At 38.5% G+C, this 18,594-nt stretch overlaps 1 protein-coding gene across 2 annotated transcripts in view; it reads left to right on the forward strand.

The window, feature by feature from the left end:
* LOC128595778 (sulfotransferase 2A1-like) overlaps positions 1–18,594 on the forward strand; it is a 46,152-nt gene that overhangs the window by 5,737 nt on the left and 21,821 nt on the right. The window lies entirely within an intron of this gene.

The raw sequence follows: 18,594 nt of genomic DNA on the forward strand, positions 1-18,594 counted from the left end.
TAGCTATACGGGGTTTTTTCCGGTTCCATACAAAACGCAGAATCATTTTTTCCAAATCTTGAAAGTACGATGTAGGTACTTTGATAGGAATGGCATTGAATAGGTAGATAGCTTTGGGAAGTATAGACATTTTAACAATGTTGATTCTTCCCATCCATGAGCATGGTATGTTCTTCCATTTGTTAATATCCTCTGCTATTTCCTTTCTGAGGATTTCATAGTTTTCTTTATAGAGGTCCTTCACCTCCTTCGTTAGGTATATTCCTAGGTATTTCATTTTCTTTGAAACTATGGTGAAGGGAGTTGTGTCCTTAATTAGCTTCTCATCTTGACTGTTATTGGTGTATACAAAGGCTACTGACTTGTGGACATTGATTTTATATCCTGAAACATTACTGTATTTTTTGATGACTTCTAGGAGTCTTGTGGTTGAGTCTTTGGGGTTCTCTAAGTATAAGATCATGTCGTCAGCAAAGAGGGAGAGTTTGACATCCTCTGCTCCCATTTGGATTCCCTTTATTTCCTTGTCTTGCCTAATTGTATTGGCTAGAACTTCCAGCACTATGTTGAATAGTAAAGGTGACAGAGGACAACCTTGTCTGGTTCCAGTTCTAAGAGGAAAAGCTTTCAGTTTTACTCCATTCAGTAAAATATTGGCTGTGGGTTTGTCATAGATAGCTTCAATCAGTTTTAGAAATGTGCCACCTATGCCTATACTCTTCAGAGTTCTAATTAGAAAAGGATGCTGGATTTTATCAAATGCTTTTTCTGCATCTATTGAGAGGATCATGTGATCTTTATTTTTGCCTCTGTTAATATGGTGGATAACGTTTATAGACTTGCGTATGTTAAACCAGCCTTGCATCCCTGGGATGAAGCCTACTTGATCATGATGAATGACTTTTTTGATGATAAGCTGTAATCTATTGGCTAGGATTTTGTTGAGAATTTTTGCGTCTATGTTCATGAGTGAGATTGGTCTGAAATTCTCCTTTTTGTTTGGGTCTTTTCCTGGTTTTTGTACCAGGGTGATGTTTGCTTCATAGAATGTGTTGGGGAAGATTCCTTCTTCCTCAGTTTTTTGGAATAATTTCTGCAGTACAGGAATAAGCTCTTCCTTGAAGGTTTGATAGAATTCTGGAGTGAAGCCATCTGGACCAGGGCATTTTTTAGTTGGAAGCTTTTTTATTGTTTCTTTGATCTCAGTGCTTGAAATTGGTCTGTTCAGGAGGTCTATTTCTTCCTGGCTAAGTCTAGGGAGAGGGTGTGATTCCAGATATTGATCCATTTCCTTCACATTGTCAAATTTCTGGGCATAGAGTTTCTGGTAGTATTCAGAGATGATCTCTTGTATCTCTGTGGGGTCAGTTGTTATTTCCCCTTTATCGTTTCTGATTGAGGTTATTAGAGATTTTACTTTTCTATTTCTAGTTAGTCTGGCTAATGGTTTATCTATTTTATTTATTTTTTCAAAAAACCAACTCCTTGTTTCATTAATTTTCTGAATGATTCTTTTGTTTTCAATTTCATTGATCTCTGATTTGATTTTGGATATTTCTTTTCTTCTACTGAGTTTAGGCTTAGATTGTTCTTCTTTTTCCAATTCCATAAGATCTCTTGTGAGATTGTTGATGTGCTCTCTTTCTGTTTTTCGAATGTAGGCATCTAAAGCGATGAATTTTCCTCTCAAAACTGCTTTTGCAGTATCCCACAGGTTTTGGTAGCTTGTGTCTTCATTGTTGTTATGCTCAAGGAAGTTAATGATTTCCTGTTTTATTTCTTCCTTCACCCATCTGTTATTCAACAGAAGATTGTTTAATTTCCATGCCTTTGGGTGGGCTTGAGCATTTTTGTTAGAGTTGAGTTCCACCTTTAGTGCCTTATGGTCTGAAAAGATACAAGGTAAAATTTCAATTCTTCTGATTCTGTTGATATTTGTTTTGTGTCCCAGGATATGATCAATTTTGGAGAATGTTCCATGGGGTGATGAGAAGAATGTATATTCTTTATCTTTGGGGTGGAGTGTTCTATATGCATCTATCAAGCATAGTTGTTCTAGGGTCTCATTTAAATCTCTTACATCTTTGTTTAATTTCTGTTTAGAGGATCTGTCCAGCTCTGTAAGAGGTGTGTTAAAGTCCCCTGTTATGATGGTATTATCAGATATCATATTGCTCAGACTGAGTAAGGTCTGCTTCAGGAATCTGGGAGCATTTAAATTGGGTGCATAAATATTTAGAATTGAAATGTCTTCTTGTTGTAGTTTTCCCTTGACCAATATAAAGTGACCATCTTTGTCTTTTTTGACTTTAGTTGCTTTAAATCCACATGCATGTGAAAATAAGATTGCAACTCCTCTTTTCTTCTGAATTCCATTTGCCTGAAAAATTGTCTTCCAACCCTTGACTCGGAGCTTTAATTTGTCTTTTGAAGCCAGGTGTGTTTCTTGCAGACAGCAAATGGATGGCTTGTGTTTTTTAATCCAGTCAGCCAATCTATGTCTCTTCAGTGGGGAATTCAAGCCATTAACATTTATTGAGATAATTGATAAGTGTGGTAGTATTCTATTCGTCTTATTTTGTGAGAGTCCATTGCTTAGTTTTGTCTTTTGCATAAGTGTGGAGGTTAGGTTCTGTCCTTTAATTTCTGAGTTCTTACTTTGCTGCTGATCCATTGTGGTGGCCAGTGTGCAGAACAGGTTGAAGTATTTCCTGTAGAGCTGGTCTTGTTGTGGCGAATTTCCTCAATGTTTGTATATCCGTAAATGATTTGATTTCTCCGTCAATTTTGAAGCTTAGCTTAGCAGGGTACAGAATTCTGGGCTGAAAATTGTTCTGTTTAAGTAGATTAAAGGTAGATGACCATTGTCTTCTTGCTTGGAAAGTTTCATTAGAGAAGTCTGCGGTAACTCTGATGGATTTGCCCCTGTAGGTCAACTGGCGCTTACTCCTGGCAGCTTGCAGAATCTTTTCTTTTGTCTTGACTTTGGACAGGTTCATCACAATGTGTCTTGGAGAAGCTCGGTTAGAGTTGAGGCGACCCGGGGTCCGATATCCCTCTGAAAGCAGTGTGTCAGACTCTTTGGTGATATTTGGAAAATTTTCTTTTATAATATTCTCTAGTATGGCTTCCATTCCTCTGGGGCATTCTTCTTCCCCTTCTGGAATTCCTATAACTCGTATGTTGGAACGCTTCATAAAGTCCCATAATTCTGACAGTGAACGTTCTGCTTTCTCTCTCTTCTTTTCTGCCTCTTTTACTGTCTGAGTTATCTCAAGAACTTTGTCTTCTACCTCTGAAATTCTTTCTTCTGCATGGTCTAACCTGTTGCTGATACTTTCCATTGTATCTTTAAGTTCCCTAATTGACTGTTTCAGTTCCTTCAGGTCTGCTATATCCTTTTTATATTCTTCATATCGTTCATCTCTTATTTGATTCTGTTTTTGGATTTCCTTTTGGTTATTTTCCACTTTATTAGCAATTTCCTTCATTGTTTCCATCATTTCTTTCATTGTTTTCAACATGTGTATTCTAAATTCCCTTTCTGTCATTCCTAACATTTCTATACTGGTGGAATCATCTGCAGTAGCTACCTCATGGTCCCTTGGTGGGGTTGTTCTAGACTGGTTCTTCATGTTGCCTGCAGTTTTCTGCTGATTCTTCCTCATGAGTGATTTCTTTTATCTGTTTCCTTGCCCTGATTTTCCTTTCACTTCCTCTTGCTCTTTAAGTTCTTATGCCTGTGGACTAAGGGTTATAGGACCAGAAGGGTGAGAAGGTTGAAGAGCAAAAAAAGGGGATGAAAGAAAGGAGGACCGAGTGATAAGAAAAAAAGAAAGATAGAGAAAGGAGAGGGGGTGGGTATAAGGAATATTGACAAAAAGAAGAGAGGCACAGAAAGAGGGAGACAGGGCAATATAGGTGTACAGTAGGGTACTTTGACACAACCTTAAAAAAACCCCACCTTCTGGGGGTGCCCAGTTGCGTGGTTCCCTTGAGGTCAGCAGCTCTTTGCTAACCTGATCAGACACAGTACCCCACCTCCACCAAGTAGAGAGGAAAGACAAAAATGCTATAAATCAAACCAAAAGAAGCAAACAGAAAACTTTACGGGGATAAAATTGGGTGAAAAACCAAATTATATCGGTAGAAACACTAGCAAAAATGAAGTTGAAGTTATTAAAAAAGGCAGCAATGGGAAATTATAATTAAACTATGAAAATTGAGAAAGAAAAAGGGATCTGTGTGGAAAAGATTGAAATTAAAAAAACAAAAGAACATCAGCAACGTCAAAATAAACAAACAAAAAAAACAACCAAACCAAAAAAAAAAAAAGAAGAAAAAAATACACAACCAAAAACAAAGCAGTTTGTATATGTTATTGAATATTGTCTGGGCAACACGTGGTCTTCTGGGGTATGAGATGTTAGTCACAGTTCTGATACGACTGGAGGCTGCTGATTTCTCCAACCCCAGCAGGTAGACACCCTAAATCTCTCTTCAGCCTACTTAAAAGGCACTTTGAACTTGTAAACTTGCTGAGCAGAAGCTTTCCCAGCTTTCTCGCTGGAATCGCTGCTGAAGTGGCTATGCACTTACTCAGTGTGCCAAAACCGATCTCACTCTGCCCCTGAGGGTTAGGGCTGCAAGGCGGCTCAGACCCCACCCTTAGGCTACTTGGTTGCTGGGTTACCAGCTCCCACCCGTTTCTAGCTCTGCGACCCTGAGGGCAGAGCTTGCCGGGGCAGATCCCTGACAATGGATCCGTGTGACCCACCACCAAACACTATCAGCTCCGTCTGGCTCAGCGGCTCAGACTGGGGCCCTAGACAACGGCCAAAGTTCTCTGCACTCCCGCTCAGGCCTTCCCCAAGGCAGTTCAACTCAGTGCCAAGTCCAAGGACATCAAAACAGTTCACAAGGTAAGGCCTTTCTGGTTTGCAGTCTCGCTGCTACTGAACTTACAGTTGTGGGCGGGTTTAGACGGATTGAACACACGCGACCACTTGCCGGCTTTCCACTGTTTTAGTCCTCCTCTTGGGGTCCAGAAGTCTCTCGCTGACTCCCTGTATTTTCATAGGAGTGATGATAGGCAGTTCCCACCAGCCAGAGATGCCTGGAGTCCTATCTCCCCAGACTCACGGTGCCCAGATGCAAGGAAGCTGTTACTCGGCTGCCATCTTGCTCCGCCTCCGATGATGTAATCTTATATCTGGAAAATCCCAGGGACTCAACTACAAAGCTCTTAGAAGAGACCAAGAAATATAACAGTGTCTCAGGATAAAATATGAATACTTACAAATCAGTAGCTTTTATATATACCAACAATAATCAAGCTGAAGATATAGTCAAAGACTCTATTCCTTTTTTTTTTGTGTGTGTGTTTTTTTTGGCCAGGGCTGGGTTTGAACCTGCCACCTCCGGCATATGGGACCGGCGCCCTACTCCTTGAACCACAGGCGCCGCCCGACTCTATTCCTTTTAAAGTAGAGCCAAAGAAGATGAAATATCTAACAAAGGGTGTGAAATATCTCTATAATGAGAATTATAAAACCCTAAGAAATAGCTGAAGATGTTAACAAATGAAAAACATACCGTGCTTGTAGCTGGGAAGAATCAACATTGTTAAAATGTTCATACTACCCAAAGCAATATACAAATTTAATGCAATTCCTATTAAAGCACCACTGTCATACTTTAAAGAACTTGAAAAAATAGTACTTCGCTTGATGTGGAATCAGATAAAACCTTGAATAGCCAATACATTACTTAGAAATGAAAACAAATCAGGAGGCATCATCACATTGCCAGACTTCAGGTTATACTACAAATCTATAGTGATCAAAAAACATGGTACTGGCACAAAAATGGAGGTGTAGATTTATGGAACACAGTAGAGAACACAGGTACATATTGTCTTTTGATCTTTGATAAACCTAACAAAAACATACATTGGAGAAAAGATTCCCTATTTAACAAATGGTGCTGGGAGAATTGGCTAGCGACTTGTAGAAGGTTGAAACTGGACCCTCACCTTTCACCACCAATAAAAATTGGTTCTCACTGGATAAAAGATTTAAACTTAAGACATGAAAGTACTAGAAAGGAGTGCAGAGAAAATTCTTGAAGATATTGGTCTGGGAAAACATTTTATGAGGATGACCTCCCAGCAATTGAAGCAACACCAAAATGTATCACTGGGATCTAATGAAGCTAAAAAGCTTCTGCACAGCTACGGGAACTGCAAGTAAAGCAAACAGACAGCCTTCAGGATGGGAGAAGATTTTTGCAGGTTATGATTCTGACAAAAGTCTGGTAGCTAGAATCTACAGAGAACTCAAACTAATCAATAAGAAAAGAACAAACAGCCCCATTTCTTTGTCGGTAAGAGAATTGAACAGAAACTTCTCTGACGATGACAGGTGAATGGCTAACAAACACATGAAAAAAATACTCATCATCCTTAATCATCAAAGACATGGAAATCAAAACCACTTTGAGATTATCACCTAACTCCAGTAAGATTAGCTCACATCACAAAATCCCAAAACTTCAGATGTTGGCATGGGTGTGGAGAGAAGGGAACACTTCTTCACTGCTTGTGGGATTGCAAACTATTACAGCCTTTTTGAAAAGAAGTATAGAGAAGAGGGACTTTACCTAAAAAAATGCAGTCAGTGTAACCTGGCTTATTGTACTCTCAATGAATCCCCAACAATAAAAAAAAAAAGAAGAAAAGAAGAAGCATGGAGAATTCTTAGGGAACTAAAAGTTGACCTACCACTTGATCCTGCAATTCTATCACTAGGCATCTACCTAGATAAACAAAAATAACTTTACAACAAGGACATTCATACCAGAATGTTTATTGCAGCCTAATTCATTATTGCCAAGTCGTGAAAGCAGCCCAAATGCTCATCAACCCGTGAATGGATCAACAAATTGTGGCATATGTATACCATGAAATACTATGCAGCCATAAAAAGATGGAGACTTACATCTTTTATGTTTACCTAGATGGAGCTGGAACATATTCTTCTTAGTAAAGTATCTCAAATATGGAAATAAAAGTATCTAATGTACTCAATACTATTATGAAACCAATATATAATCACTTTACACATTCGTACAAATGATAAAACACAAATATAGTCCAGAAAGAAAGAGAGGAGAGGAGGGAAGGTGAGGGAAGGGAGAATATTTGGTGAGATCTCACCTAATGTGCACAATGAAAAGATAAATTTCAAAACAACTAAGAGTATATTATAAATGTCTTACCGACAAAAAATAAGTAAGGGAGGTGATGGTTATGTTAATCAGTTTGATTTAAGCATTCGAGATTGTATATCAAATCATCACATTGGAACCCATAAATATATACAGTTATGATTTAATAAAAATTACATTAAAAAAAGGAAATAGAAAGGTGCGGCTTTTGCATCATGGCAATGTACCAACTCACATTGTCACTAACTGTGTGAGGGAATTTTTAGCCAGTAAACAAATAACTTTATTGGAACACCCTCCCTACTCACTTGATCTGCCCCCCACTGACATTTTTCTTTACCCAAAGTTAAAGGAAATATTGAAAGAAAGATGTTTTGATGACATTCAAGGTATCATGGGCAATACAACAGCACTCTGATGTCCATTCTAGACAAAAAAGTTCCAAACATGCTTTGAAGGGTAGACTGGGCACTGATGTCAGAGCAAAGCTTCCCAAGGGGAGTACTTCTAAGGTGACCATAATGATATTCAGCATACAGTAATGTAGCACTTTCTGTAGGAGGAATAGTTCTCAATATTAATTGTCAGATCTCAGTATCCTAGATAAACCTCTTTTTGTTGTTATAAAATAAAAAGTTAGCCAATCTTAATTCAGTAAGTGTCTCTTGCCACTGAGAAGCAGCAGAAATTGTTCATGTGATAACTAACACAATTGTAAATCAATGGTGAAATCCAGGGTAATCGCTCTGGTGTGGCAGATAGTTTTTCCAACCTCTGTGTTTTACTGTGTGTAGCTGTCTATGGAGATGGGCAGACACACGGATCTCCCCAGTGGCTGAACAGTGATCACCAGAAGGGACAGCTGTTATCCAGGATCTCATGTATATCAGAAACACACTTGGCTAAAAAATATAAAATTAAAAAACAAGAAAGAGAAAAAGGAAGGAAGGAGGAAAATCATGCTTTCCTAGGTGCTTATTAGTTTGTGAACTTTTAAAATGTGTTTTTGCTTAAACTAAGCGGACAAACTTTGCACAATAATCTCCTCTCTTAGGAATTTTACCTTGTGCAGCAGCACAATGAATTTGTCACAACATGCCTATTTACATGTGTTTGGTAAATCCTTGTGTGGGGACCCTGAGGCATGTAGAGAGCTGAGGACTAGAATAATGTCACAACGAACATGGCGGAAGAATTCAAAGGAAAATTTATATGCTCAAATGCCAAGTAATCTTGCTTGTGTATGTGAGTAGGTATGTGTGTGTGTGTGTGTGTTTGTAGTGATCTTAAGTATTAACATGATAAGTATTGACATATATAAAAACTGGGTAACTCTCATCTAGGTCTAATTCAGAACCTTTCCACGCCATCATGGTCCATCCCAATCACATCTCACCATTCCAGGGCTACAAGGTTCTGTCACTGCTGGAACCCAAATCTGTAAAGTCCTCCTGCTCTCCTACATGGCAACAGAACTATAGCCAGCCCCTCAGCTTGTCTCTGATAAATCCTCCATGCTATTTTCTGAGTCTAATGTCTCCAGATCTAAGACCGGCTATGATAGTCTTCTCCAATCTTCTAATGTGTGGCTTTCCAAATGTCAGCTTTTCACTGGCTTCCCAGATAATACAATTCTGACCTACTAACCTACTACCAGTATTTTTGAGAAAATACCTCTTCTCAAAGCTCCCTTAATCCTCTGTTTCTATCAGTTTCAAAAAGGTTTGCATGACTCTGGAATCTCTATACTTTGTTACGCAGAATCCCTGGGCTTTGATTCTCAAGCACTTGCAATTTGGCCATTCTTCTCAAAACTGCATGCTGAGTCCCCTGTCTCAGCTGTGATCTGTATCCTGAGTTCTAGCAGCCTGGAGAGAGCCATAGATGCCTGGAATTCAACTTGTGCAACATTGAGGACATCTCTCCTCACTCCCCAAACTGCTTCTACTGCATGTTGATCTCACCCAATAAATAGAACCACCCTCCCTTCACCTCTGGGCTGGCATGATTCTGAGATTTCAAGTGTGTCTTCCTTTTCCCACCCAACTCCTCCACCCCTCACCACTTTTCTTTATCTAATTAGTAATCAAATGTCATCACCTTAATTAGTACCTTCATTCTGGTCTCTGATAAGATGCAGCAGCAAATCCTATAATTGTCACACTCTATTCAATAGTAATCTCCCCATCACTTGAGCTTCAACTTTTCTTTTCCTTAGTAATACTCATCACCAATAGATATGTATTTATTTATTTGCTTATTCTGTGTGTCTCCACACTAAAATGTAAACTCCAAATGTTCATTCTTGTGCCCCAGGGCCTGGAATGATTCTAATGAAAAAGCATTCAACACACATTTTCACATGATCAATAACCACTTAGTATTGCCTCTATTGGCACTTCTTTTTTTTTTTGGCTAGGGCCAGGTTTGAACCCACCACCTCCAGTATATGGAGCTGGTGCCCTACTCCTTTGAGCCACAGGCACCACCTGGCTCTTCTTTTTTCTTTACCAGAGGCACTGTTATGTCTCACCTAGATTAACATACAAGGCATTACTGGTATCTGTTCCTGCACACTATGTCCCCGTCTAGGCTATATTGCAGTTACTTATTATACATTAGATAGTTCATTTTCTGTTTACTGCCATCCCTGGATTGTTTGCCCACAGCATAAAGTCCAATATACAAAGCCTGGCAGTCATATTTGGTATTGATACTTCCTGAACTCCGCAGCCCTCTCTCATGACTTTCTTTAGGTTACTCTTTCTTTCTTTTTATTTATTTATTTTTATTAAATCATAGCTGTGTACATTAGTATGATCATGGGGGAAAAACTACCAATGAAACCTCATAATGAAAGCCCAGACATAAACAGAATGCTCTCCTCCTCAATGCTATATTTGGTTTTGACATTTGCTACATCAAGAACTCTGGATAGTACTTAATGTCTCACCAGGAATCTTGATAAGTGTCATCAATACTGGTGAATCATGAAGACACATCTTGTAACACTCGCCAAGACACATCCTGTAACCCTCTCCACTACTTCCATATTTTTCCTCTATGTGCTTTAAAATTCATGCACAGGCCTCTTTCTCTCCTATGCAATCAAGACACACAAACATTGAAGTCTTTATTGCTATAAGCTAACATAAACATTTTCAGTTTTCTGTAGCCATGAAGAAGAGTAATCCAAACTCTTTTCCCTGTACAGATGAAGAAACCTAGGGAATTTAACTTCCAGGAAATGTTGTCCTTAGACCCAGGTAACATGGGTTCCTGCTCTGGATCCTGAGCCTTACAACAGAGCTTTGGCTCACACATGATAATAAGGCCTCAGGAATGCCCTGATCAGAATGAATTTTCTCTTCTAACAAGGTACGGAGTCTGTAAAAACAAGGGCACTTGCTTACCTGAACATTTCAACCTTCTTGTTATCTATGCTATGGGAACCTTGAGCCATAGAGTCCCTCATGCAAAAGTCTCCAAGCATGAGTTCAGGGCCTGTGTGATCCACCTCCCAAGGCAGACTATGGGCACCACTCAACAAGGTATGGCCAGTGGGAAAATCAAAAGGAATGACTCATAATTACTATTTGCAGGAGTCACTGAAGGCCATTACTTTCTTGGTCCCATGCTTCTCTGAACAATTTGCCTGTCAAAAGTTAAAAATGAAATAGGCTCACAGACCACACTAGAGAGCCTTCCCAGAATTTCTGGATGGGCTAACTGGTGAAATTTTTCTAGACGAAGATAGTCTACAAGACAAGACTATGGCCCTATATCTTCAAATGCACAGACACCCATGAACTGCTACAACAAACAAGAACAATCAGGAAATATGACAACACCAAGGTACAAGTCCACCATAAACAAGAGAAGATATATGAATTGCCTGACAAAGAATTCAGAATCATTACTTTAAAAAAGCTCAATGAATTTCAACAAGGGACACACACACAAAAACAAGAAAATAATTAATGACCAAAATAAGATATTTAATAAAGGAACTGAGATTATTTATTTTAAATAGAACTTTTGGAGGTGAAAATGCAATGAAAAAAATAAAAATGCAATCGAGAACATCAATGGCAAAAATAATCAAGCAGAAGAAAGAACCTGTGATTTCCAAGGCATGTCAGTTGCAAATATACTATCAAAGGAAAAAAGGACAGAAGAATTAAAAGAGAAGGGCAGATCCTGTGGCTCAAAAGAGTAGGGCACCGGCCCCATATGCTGGAGGTGGTGGGTTCAAACCCAGCCCCAGCCAAAAACTGCAAAAAAAAAAAAAAAAAAGAATTAAAAGAGAAAAAAAAGCTTACAGAACTTGTAGGGCAGCATCAAAGAAGAATATATTCTAATAGTACAGGTTGAAGAAGAAGATGGAGAGACAAAAGGTCATAAAGCTTACTAAAGTAAAGGCAGAAAACTTTCCCAGTCTGGGAAAAGATATAAATATCTAAGTTTAAGAGGCTAAAAGGTCTCCAATCAGATTCAATCCAAACAAGATTACACCAACATGTATTATACTCAAACTGTTAAAAATAAAAAACTAAAAATCCTGAAAGCAACTAGAGAGAAGAACTATTTTACATATAAGGGAGCTCTAATAAAGGTAGCAGGAGATTCTGAGCAAAAACCTTATAAGCAAAGAGAGAGTGGAATGATACCTGTATATGAAAACTGCTGAAAGAAAAATATTGTCGACCAAGAACATTTTACCTGGCAAATCTGCATTTCAGAAATGAAGAAGAGATTAAGACTTTCCCAGGAGAGAAATGAAGGAGAGATTAAGACTCCCTCCCAAAAGCTGAGGGAGTTCATCACCAATAAACTTGTCTTAGAAGAAATAGCAGTCCAAGAAGAGGAGGGGAGGATTTCTCCCAGAAAAGCTCAGCCCCACAGAAAGAACCACTGAAAAGTTTTTACTTTAGGAGGAGGATTTCAGACATCCCAGATGATTTGAGTATATTCTGGGAAAACCCAAGAAGATGCCGACCCTACAGTCCTGTGGCTCTGGCTCTTAGCAGACTGTGCTTTAAGGCTTTCTGGGCATTGATCATCCTTGAACACTATTGAAGATGTGAGAGTGTCTAGGAAGAGGCAGAAACTTCCGTGGATGACGTCGAATGTGTCAAGAGCACTTTATGAAACCCTTTATCATAGCTGTACAAGAATAGGCCACATAACTCCAGGACTCCAGAACTGAAAGCAACGACCCTAGCTGATAGACGCCAACATCAGACTCAGGATTGGCACTGGGTTTCTTTGTAATGCCTAGGCTTAAGGACTATAACTTCTAAAAGCTTATGGTTACCAATGTGATTGAAAATTTAGATTATTTAAAAATAACCTTTAAATAAGGAGTGCTATTTAGTTGTTTGTCGTAATCATTCCTGTTGATTTAATGTTTGGGGATTTGCCTTCCACTTCCAAATGTAATGTCACGTTGATTGGTTTTCCCAGTGAATTTAACTGACATCATAGGATTAATATTTGGGGTTACAAATGTTAGTGTTTCATAAACAAATTTCTGAATGACCTTCATATACTAAATGCCTGATCAAGTAAACTATCTCTTCATAACCTATGTCCTCATTCTCTTCTCAAACACTCAGCATGTGTTTCAAAAGTTTGGCTCTGGGATCACTGATTAGGATGTTACTTAAATATTTTGTATTTCCATAATAAATCTTCAAATGTTTAAAGAAAAAAAAGAAATAGCAGTCAAATTTTTGTGAGTGGAGAAAGGTGTGGGTCCAGTTTCAGTCTTTTACATGTGGATATCCAGTTCTCCCAGCACCATTTATTAAATAGGGATTGTTTCCCCCAGTGTATGTTTTTGTTTGGCTACCAAAGATTTGGTGGCTATAAGATGTTACTTTCACCTCATGGTTTTCTATTCAGTTCCAGATGTCTATGTCTCTATTTTTGTGGCAATACCATGTTGTTTTGATCACTATGGCCTTGTAGTACAGCCTGAAGTCTGGTAGGCTGATGCCCTGGCTTTGTTTTTATTACTAAGAGTTGCCTTAGCTATATGTTTTTTTTTTCTTGGTTCCATACGAAACAGAGAATTATTTTTTCCAAGTCTGAAAGTATGATGTTGGCATTTTAATGGTAATGGCATTGAATCTGTAGATTGCTTTGGGAAGTATAGACATTTTAAAATGTTGATTCTTCCCACCCAGGAGCATGGTATGTTCTTCTATTTGTTAATGTCTTCTGCTATTTCTTTTCTTAGGGTTTTGTAGTTTTCTTTATAGAGGTCCTTCATCTCTTTTGTTAGGTATATTCCTAGGTATTTCATTTTCTTTGAAACTACTGTGAAGGGGATTGTGTCCTTAATTAGCTTCTGTTCCTGGCTATTATTGGCATATACAAAGGCTATTGACTTGTGGACATTGATTATATATTGAGACATTACTATATTTTTTGACAACTTTCAGGAGTCTTGTGGTTGAGTCTTTGGGGTTCTATAAGTATAAGATCGCATCATCAGCAAAGAGGAAGAATTTGACCTCCTCTGCTCCCAATTGGATGCCCTTTATTTACTTCTCTTGCTGATTCTACTGGCTAGAACTTCCAGCACTATGTTGAATACTAGTTTTCAAAAATTTCCAGTTTTAAAAAGCTTTCAGTTTTACTCCATTCAGCAAAATACTAGCTGTGGGTTTGTCATAGATGGCTTTGATCAGTTTAAGAAATGTGCCACTTATGCCTACATTCTTCAGGGTTTTAATTAAAAAAGGATTCAAGATGTATAAAAGATCTAAATATAAGGCATGAAACAATGAAAATCCTCAAAGAAAGTGTGGAAAACACTTGAAGATATTAGCTTTGGGAAAGTATGAAGAAGACTGCCATGGCAATTGCAAAAATAACAAAAATAAACAAAAGGGACTTAATTATACTGAAAAGCTTCTGTACAGCTAAGGAGTCAACTACCAAAGCAAATAGACAACTTACACAATGGGAAAGGATATTTGCATATTTTGAATCAGACAAAACCTTGATAACTAGAATCTACAGAGAACTCAAATTAATCCACAGGAAAAAAGCCAATAATCCCATATAAGTGGGCAAGGGACATGAATAGAACCTTCTCTAAAGAAGACAGACCAATGGCTAGCAAATATATGAAAAAAATGCTCATCATCCCTAATCATTAGAGAAATGCAAATCAAAACCACCCTGAGATATCATCTAACCCCAGTGAGAATGGCCTACATCACAAAATCTTATAACTGCAGATGTTGATGTGGATGTGGAGAGAAGGGAACACTTTTACACTCCTGGTGGGACTGCAAACTAGTACAACCTTTTTGGAGGGAAGTATGGAGAACCCTCAAAGAACTCAAGCGAGACCTCCCATTTGATCGGGCAATCCCATTACTGGGCATCTATCCAGGAGGAAAAAATCTTTTTACCATAAGGACACTTGCACTAGACTGTTTATTGCAGCACAATTTACAATGGCCAAAATGTGGAAATAGCCTAAATGCCCAGAAACCCAGGAATGGATTAACAATCTGCAGTATATATATACCATGGAATATTATTCAGCCATTAAAAAAAGATGGGACTTTACATCCTTTGTATAACCTGGATGGAAGTGGAAGACATTATTCTTAGTAAAGCATCACAAGAATGGAGAAGCATGAATTCTATGTACTCAATTTTGGTATGAGGACAATTAATGACCTAGTACAAGGTGGGGGGTGGGGGAAAGGGAGAGCAGAGGGAGAGAGAAGGAGGGAGGGGTGGGGAAAGGAAGAGCAGAGAGACGGAAGGAGGGAGGGAGAATAGAGAGAGGGAAGGTGAGAGGTCTGTGGGGGACTCTGTGTGACACACCTTTTCGGGGCAAGACACAAATATAAAAGGGACTTTACCTCACAAGTGCAATCAGTATAACCTGGTTTCTTGTGCCCTCAATGAAACCCTAACAATAAAAAAATTAACAACAAAAAAATGCCAGGCCCTCTAGTGGTGGGACTGGTAGAGCAGCGGCTCCGTTTGCGGCTGCGCCGGAACCTCAGGGCCTGGTCCTGCTCCTCTTCGTTAACAACAGGAACAGCGGCAGCGTTCCTGTTTTCAAGACTTCACGCAACGACTACTTTGATGTAGTGACGCAAAACGTTTGTTCACAAACGTTTGTGTTAGGGTGAGACTCAGTAAAGTTTATTGAGTGCATGGACCATAAAGCCAAACTTGCTGGGTTCCGTTTCCAGCTCTAACATTGCTTAGCAATTACCTAGGGCGAGCTACTTTAGCTCTCTGTGCCTCGGTTTCCTTTTTTGTAAAATGGGGTGATGAGGACAATAACCCAAGTGCGGTGTGGAGTTGGATAAACAGACAAATGACTCAGAACTGAGAATTCAGAAACAGGCCCATGGGAATCTGGACGTTTCATTCATGGCAAGGATATCTTTATAAAGTGAGGAAGAGGTAGGTTTTCCTGTAAGGGTACTGGGTTAATCAGATACTTCATTGTGAAATAAGTTGAAACTTGACTCCATGTCACAACGTACACACAAATATCTATTTCACATAGATTATATGGATAATGTGGAAGTTAATCCAATAAAACTTTAGTAAGATTAAAAAAAAACTGCTAATATAGCCTGATGATGGTAGTTGTGAAAGCAATGGAATCTTTTGTAGGATGCTGGTAGACATGCTAAATTGTATGGGTAGTCTGGAGAACAGACAGATTCTCATCAAGTTTCATTTGTATTTGTACTGTTTATAAATTCAACATCACAGCAACATTTTTGTATCTGGCTTCCGTTATTCATCATTATGTTCATGAGATTGATACTCTTTGGGAAGAATTTTTGAGTCAATGCAGCAAAGCTTATTACTCATTATATTGTTGACGGGAAATGAGGAGTTTATAGTTAGGGGTTAAAATCCTTAATGCACCTGTCATCAATCTTTGTTTGTATGTCTCTTAGTGGATGTTTCTGTTGGATATAAATACACCCAAGACGAGAACCGTTGGATCATCAGATGTGTGGACATGAGGATTTAGTAGTATTCTTCTGCAGTATTTTCCAAAGGGGTTGTTCCAATTTAAACTTTCAGCAGCCATCTTTCCAAACCTTGGCCGAGTTAGTATTTTCTAGCAGTTTGGTTTTCACTTAAATTACACTAATGGAAACACAAATAATGTTACCTCTAGTTTTTAACTCTTTTACTCCCACTTGAATGTTGGGTGACTCTCCTCATCCCACCCAGCCCTCTCCTGTGAGCAACCATCAAGCCCAGGTGCACACCAGGAAAGGACACCACAAAGAAAACTGCAGACCAATATCCCCTATGAACATAGATGTTAAAAATCCTCAAGAGAATACTAGCAAACATGTACAAGAGCACATAAAAATGATGATTCACCATGATCAAGGGAGTTTCAGCCCAAAGATACAAGGATGGCTTAACATATACAAATGAACAAATGGGATTCATTACATAATCAGAAGCAAAAACAAAGACCACATGATCATCTCAATAGGAACAAAAAAACATTCCTTAAAATCCAGCCCCCTTTCATATGAAAACTCCAAACAAACTAGGCATAAAAAGAATATACCTCAGCCACGTATGACAGACCTACAGCCAACATTATACTGACTGGGGAAAAGTTGAAAACATTCCCCCTAAGAATTGGGACAAGACAAAAGGGCCCACTATCATCACTTCTACTCAACATGGTACTAGAAGACCTAGCCAGAGCAATCTGGTAAGAGAGGGAAATAACAGGTTTACAAATCTGTAAAAAGGAGGTCAAACTCTCTGTTTGCTGATGATGTGATCTTGTATCTAAAAATCTCTAAAGACACTAAACAGATGCTATTTCCAAATAAGGCCACATTTTAAGATACTAGGGGTTAGAACTGCAACATGTCATTTGATGGAGGACACAATATGACAGTTTTAAAAGCCCCAATCTTTTGGATTTAAAAGTAGTTAGCCACTTGTTTTTCAGTAAACAAACAAGAGAGAAAGGAAGGCTTTGGTGTCACAGTTGAGCTTACAATTAAAAAGAGAAGGATTATTAGTACTTTTTTGACCCATGGTTTACTCAGATATTTCTTGTTTAATTTAAAAGTATTTGAAAATTTATGGATATCTTCTGGTTGTTAGTTTATAATTTAATACCATTAATAATTTATATTATTTCCAATGTTTGACATTTGTTGAGCTTTGTATGATGGCTGACCATTTGACTTGTCTTGGTGAATCAGCCATGTGTACTTGAAAACAATGTGTATTATATTGCTCTTAGGTGTAGTATTCTGAAAAGTCAAATTCAGTCCAATTGGTTGGGTCAATGTTCTCCAGCTACCCTGGTGGGTAGGAAGCACTTTTGATTTGCATTTCTCTAGTGACTAATAATCCTGAGCCTCTTTTCCTGCATGTGTTGGCTGTTTGCTTGTCTTCTTTGAAGAAATTTCTAGTCGAGTTTTGGGCCCATTTTTAATTGACTTTTTGTTGTTGAGTTGTAGAAGTTCTTTATTTGTTCACATATATAATTTGTAAATATTTTCTCCTATTCTGTAGATTTTCTATTTACTGTTTTCTATTCACTATTCAGAGTTCTTTGAAAGACAGAAGCTTTTCAATTCAGCATACTCCAAGTCATCTATTTTTCCCCCCAAGTCTTGTTTACTGGTATCACAGCAAAGAAACTACTGCCAAACCAAAGGTCATGGACATCTACCCATATCTTGTATTCTAAGACTTTTACCATATTTGAGGTATTTGATCCATTTTTAATTATTGTATACATTGTAGTGTAAGTCCCCAGCTTCATTCTTTTTTTTTTTTTTTTTCTGCAGTTTCTGGCTGGGGCTGGGTCTGAACCTGCCACCTCCGGCATATGGGGCCCCAGCTTCATTCTTTTGTATGTAAATATACAGTTGTTACTGCCTCAGTTGTCGAAGAAGAATGTTTTTTGTTTGTTTGTTTTTGTTTTAATACACAGTCTCACTTCCCCCAGGGAAGAATGGAGTGGTGTCATCACAGCTTATAGCAACCTCAGACTCCAGGGCTCAGGTGATCCTCCTGCTTCAGCCTCCTGTGAGTCTGAGACCCTCAGTACACACCACTGTGCCAGGTGAATTTTTTTCTATTTTTCACAGGAATGAGGTCTCACTGTTACTCAGGCTGGTCTTGAACTTTTGAGCTCAAGTAATCTTCCCACCTTAGCCTCCTAAAGTTCTAGGATTACAGGCATGAGCCACTGTGGCTGGCTGATTATTCTCTTTTATCCCTCAAGATTTCAGTGTATATTTTCTACGAACAAGAATACATGGTATATGACCAGAGTAAAATTATGGGAATAAGGGAATCTGACAGCGATAC

The sequence above is a fragment of the Nycticebus coucang genome, chromosome 10 (genome assembly GCF_027406575.1).
Source record: "Nycticebus coucang isolate mNycCou1 chromosome 10, mNycCou1.pri, whole genome shotgun sequence".
NCBI lineage: Eukaryota > Metazoa > Chordata > Mammalia > Primates > Lorisidae > Nycticebus > Nycticebus coucang.